General features: G+C 53.7%; 1 non-coding gene across 1 annotated transcript in view; it reads left to right on the top strand.

Annotated features, from left to right (window-relative positions):
* The first annotated feature begins 4194 nt into the window (after window positions 1–4194).
* Window positions 4195–5637, top strand: part of LOC126113309 (small subunit ribosomal RNA) — a 1909-nt gene continuing 466 nt past the window's right edge. Inside the window, exon 1 of the ribosomal RNA XR_007524828.1 lies at window positions 4195–5637. This exon is cut by the window's right edge and continues 466 nt beyond it. This is a non-coding gene — a ribosomal RNA (small subunit ribosomal RNA).

Raw genomic sequence — 5637 nt, 5'->3', positions numbered from 1 at the left:
GGTGAATTATTATTATTATTGCGAGGGCACGAGAGATGCAACAGATGTGAACATCATTTAGTTGCAACGCTGGGCAGTGTTATAGATCTACAACGAGTAATAGGAGGGTAGGAAAATATGGGCAACGGTTCGCGCGCGCCCTCTGGTCCTGACATCAACGTCCACAATAAACAGACCATACCGCCCTCTATGGGACGACGCTGACACCGCCACCCACAGACACAACACAGCCATCTATGAGAATGTGACCAAACTACATTGCCGTCTGGCCCAGAAACGACACCTCCATCTACAGGAATCCAACGGAACTACACCAACCATACTGCCAAACCACAGCATCGCCATCTATGACAATGTGACGAAACCACATGCAATAGCCCCATCTACGCGAATCGGACGACACTACGTCCACCATGTCGCGCGCAACACGAAAACTAAATACCGCCATCTGCAAGTCTCCCGAAACATGACCTGCTGCACCGACGATACCGCCATCTATGAGACGCCACCCCGACTACGACATCGCTAGGTCCCACAGTACCCATTTTTCGACGCCACCCACAAAGCCTGCATCATCTGTCCACCACAGGAACCCGAACGCCAGTGCCTGCGTCGCACGAAGTAGTCAACCGACAATCACTCCACCCGCACCCGCACGTGCCCCACCCCAACCGCCCAAATCGCAACCCAAGCGGATGAACGGCGGACTCTTCCCGCACTCGTACGTTGCAATCCACCCCTATATCTTGCGTTTCATGACGAGTTATATCCAATATGCCAAATTCCCGCTGTCCCTATACATGCTGTAAGTCTGTGCACACAATATGAACCACACCTCAGCGAGACACTCCATCACACATTACTCTCTGCCTGTAACAGACACAGATACGATATGTAAGCACCAGCATGGACCAACGTCCGGTGCATCCTCTCCGCCACAGTACACCATCCACACTATGATAACCACACCAGGGGGTCCAATTATAAAATAGAATATCCCACCCGTCCAACATCCACAATTGCTCAGATAAGCCACCAACACCCACACATGTCCTACACAGGGGTGCACCCAACACCACCACACTGCCTCCTGTTACGGCACAGAAACAATGGCAGGAATGAATCACACAGGTCTGCCACTCCCTTGCCGCAACCACAGACGCGGCGCGCCTCCAGTCACGAGCGAAAAGCGCATCCTGACGAGACAGAACTGCTGTGACATACTGACGCTGCCTCAGACATTCACTTACAATGATCACTACCAACGAACCTGCCCCCCCCCCCCCCCAAACACACTATCTCTTACCATGTTGTGTACTGTAATCCAACCCATTTTGCACCTTAACCTAACCAAATTTGTAACGCAATTTGTACCGCAATGTAACGCAATTTGTACCGCAATGTAACGCAATTTGTACCGCAATGTAACGCAATTTGTAACGCAATTTGTGTCTTAACCTAACCCACGTTGTGCCTTAACCTAACCCACGTTGTGCCTTAACCTAACCCACGTTGTGCCTTAACCTAACCCACGTTGTGCCTTAACGTAACCCACGTTGTGCCTTAACGTAACCCACGTTGTGCCTTAACGTAACCCACGTTGTGCCTTAACCTAACCCACGTTGTGCCTTAACCTAACCCACGTTGTGCCTTAACCTAACACACGTTGTGCCTTAACGTAACCCACGTTGTGCCTTAACGTAACCCACGTTGTGCCTTAACGTAACCCACGTTGTGCCTTAACGTAACCCACGTTGTGCCTTAACGTAACCCACGTTGTGCCTTAACGTAACCCACGTTGTGCCTTAACGTAACCCACGTTGTGCCTTAACCTAACCCACGTTGTGCCTTAACCTAACCCACGTTGTGCCTTAACGTAACCCACGTTGTGCCTTAACGTAACCCACGTTGTGCCTTAACGTAACCCACGTTGTGCCTTAACGTAACCCACGTTGTGCCTTAACGTAACCCACGTTGTGCCTTAACGTAACCCACGTTGTGCCTTAACGTAACCCACGTTGTGCCTTAACGTAACCCACGTTGTGCCTTAACGTAACCCACGTTGTGCCTTAACGTAACCCACGTTGTGCCTTAACCTAACCCACGTTGTGCCTTAACGTAACCCACGTTGTGCCTTAACCTAACCCACGTTGTGCCTTAACCTAACCCACGTTGTGCCTTAACCTAACCCACGTTGTGCCTTAACCTAACCCACGTTGTGCCTTAACCTAACCCACGTTGTGCCTTAACCTAACCCACGTTGTGCCTTAACCTAACCCACGTTGTGCCTTAACCTAACCCACGTTGTGCCTTAACCTAACCCACGTTGTGCCTTAACCTAACCCACGTTGTGCCTTAACCTAACCCACGTTGTGCCTTAACCTAACCCACGTTGTGCCTTAACCTAACCCACGTTGTGCCTTAACCTAACCCACGTTGTGCCTTAACCTGCTCTGTAATTGGCATATGACACGTTACATTAATCTAGTGTTGTCTAACCACAACCCTCTGAATATAGTTCGCTACTCGCACCGCCCACCCTCTTGTGTGTCGTTTCATGTTGAACACTTCGCAAGTGTTGCTTACTTTTTACATGCTCCCGCTGTACACTGTAATGTGGACAACTGCAGGATGTACATCGCCCCCCCCCCCTCCACCCTGCCTTCGCACGCTGGTCGTTCAGGTGCTTGCGTGTTCAATGCCCTTCGCAGCTGTTCACTGGCATTCGCATGTCGAAGCGCTCAGTCTACGTCGTGGTACGGCCTGTGTCCACTGTCCGCTGATATCGTAAGCTTAATCCTCACATTGTACTGCACATAGGTCCGTATGTACTGAATGATACGCTGTGGCACATGTGTGACCGTACGACTGCGCCCAACAACAGCGAACCATACGGTCCAAATGTTGTGCACTCAGCCACGTGCCGTCTCCCCATAACAGCTACATTGCAGTGTGGTACGCCATAGAGACGTGTGGGAGTAACGGACGCCCTGGATGGCGATCAGCATGAGCCGTCTGTTGATGTAGTGGCGCGTGTATTCAAACGTAGTCGTCTCTTCTCACACAGTGTGATAGCATGGTGCACCGCGTTCCACATCTGCGACATGGTACAGATGCTGGTTGACAGTCGGTCTCGTAATGGACATCGCATACGTAGGGGGCCACCTCCCACGTGTTCTCTAGTCGTGCACATTTTGTTGCGTGTATGTGGGCAGACGTAGTGTGTCGTGACACCTAACAGACAGGTATGCAATAATCGTTGCATTTGCAAACTGGGATGGACGTCTACGTTTGCTGGTGACGTGACGCAACGCAAATGAACAACTGGTAAACCCATTGTGGTGCGGTTGTTGTTGCTGGAGGTAAATCAGTAAGGGCAAATCTGTGTGTGAAGCGATACGCGGCGGTGGCTGGGTGGGACCGTCCCCGGCCGGTGAGGGGGGGCCGCCCGGCGTGCTGGCCGCGCGGTGCGTGGGCGCACGCGCTACAGCCGGCTGGTGGGGGCGCCCAGTGGCAGGCGCGCCGGCCGACGGACGCGGCAGGCGGCGCAGCTGCGCGCCGGGGCACCCTGCGCGCGGCGCCGGGCGGCCAAAGTGGGTCCTCGCGGGCCCGGTGCGAAGCGCGGTGGACATCTGCAGTGTGCTGGTCCGACTGAGGACTGTGTGCGTTGAGGATGCGCCGCCGCCCGGCACTCGGCGCCGCGACGCCGTCTGCTGCTCGGTCGCCCCAGCGGTTCTCGCTGGTGGTTTGTATCGCAGTTGTGCAGACGTGTTGGCACGTGCGCTGTGCTGGGAGAGTTCGCTTCGGCACCCACGTGGGGCCTTTGCCCTTCTGTGGCGCTGGCGTTGGAGCTGCCGGTCACCGTAGGTGGCGCGTGTTGTCTCCCGCCGGCAATGCCACGACAGCACGCTCCCGGGCCTCTGTCGGCAGCGGCAAGCTCAGTTGGGAGCACGGGTGGTCGCACCTAAAGCGTCTACTCGCCTAACTCCGGGCGATTGCGCCTCTCTCGAACCCGACCAAGTACTTAGGACGGCGCTGCGCGCCGCCGGGACCTGAGAGGGTTTCGAGGTGTATTGTGCAGGGGAGCTCAGCCTCCTCCTGTTTGCAGAATAATTGAGCGGACGCTTGCGTGTTCGCGCGGGCCCCTGGGACACACTCCCGGGCGGCCGGCTGCTCAGCTCTAGTTGACGCAGCTCCCTGGTTGATCCTGCCAGTAGTCATATGCTTGTCTCAAAGATTAAGCCATGCATGTCTCAGTACAAGCCGCATTAAGGTGAAACCGCGAATGGCTCATTAAATCAGTTATGGTTCCTTAGATCGTACCCACGTTACTTGGATAACTGTGGTAATTCTAGAGCTAATACATGCAAACAGAGTCCCGACCAGAGATGGAAGGGACGCTTTTATTAGATCAAAACCAATCGGTCGGCTCGTCCGGTCCGTTTGCCTTGGTGACTCTGAATAACTTTGGGCTGATCGCACGGTCCTCGTACCGGCGACGCATCTTTCAAATGTCTGCCTTATCAACTGTCGATGGTAGGTTCTGCGCCTACCATGGTTGTAACGGGTAACGGGGAATCAGGGTTCGATTCCGGAGAGGGAGCCTGAGAAACGGCTACCACATCCAAGGAAGGCAGCAGGCGCGCAAATTACCCACTCCCGGCACGGGGAGGTAGTGACGAAAAATAACGATACGGGACTCATCCGAGGCCCCGTAATCGGAATGAGTACACTTTAAATCCTTTAACGAGTATCTATTGGAGGGCAAGTCTGGTGCCAGCAGCCGCGGTAATTCCAGCTCCAATAGCGTATATTAAAGTTGTTGCGGTTAAAAAGCTCGTAGTTGGATTTGTGTCCCACGCTGTTGGTTCACCGCCCGTCGGTGTTTAACTGGCATGTATCGTGGGACGTCCTGCCGGTGGGGCGAGCCGAAGGCGTGCGACCGCCTCGTGCGTGTTCGTGCGTCCCGAGGCGGACCCCGTTGAAATCCTACCAAGGTGCTCTTTATTGAGTGTCTGGGTGGGCCGGCACGTTTACTTTGAACAAATTAGAGTGCTTAAAGCAGGCAAGCCCGCCTGAATACTGTGTGCATGGAATAATGGAATAGGACCTCGGTTCTATTTTGTTGGTTTTCGGAACCCGAGGTAATGATTAATAGGGACAGGCGGGGGCATTCGTATTGCGACGTTAGAGGTGAAATTCTTGGATCGTCGCAAGACGAACAGAAGCGAAAGCATTTGCCAAGTATGTTTTCATTAATCAAGAACGAAAGTTAGAGGTTCGAAGGCGATCAGATACCGCCCTAGTTCTAACCATAAACGATGCCAGCCAGCGATCCGCCGCAGTTCCTCCGATGACTCGGCGGGCAGCCTCCGGGAAACCAAAGCTTTTGGGTTCCGGGGGAAGTATGGTTGCAAAGCTGAAACTTAAAGGAATTGACGGAAGGGCACCACCAGGAGTGGAGCCTGCGGCTTAATTTGACTCAACACGGGAAACCTCACCAGGCCCGGACACCGGAAGGATTGACAGATTGATAGCTCTTTCTTGATTCGGTGGGTGGTGGTGCATGGCCGTTCTTAGTTGGTGGAGCGATTTGTCTGGTTAATTCCGATAACGAACGAGACTCTAGCCTGCTAA

This window comes from Schistocerca cancellata, unplaced genomic scaffold (genome assembly GCF_023864275.1).
Source record: "Schistocerca cancellata isolate TAMUIC-IGC-003103 unplaced genomic scaffold, iqSchCanc2.1 HiC_scaffold_249, whole genome shotgun sequence".
In the NCBI taxonomy this organism is placed as follows: Eukaryota; Metazoa; Arthropoda; class Insecta; order Orthoptera; family Acrididae; genus Schistocerca; species Schistocerca cancellata.
This window is presented reverse-complemented; position numbering and strand designations above follow the sequence as displayed.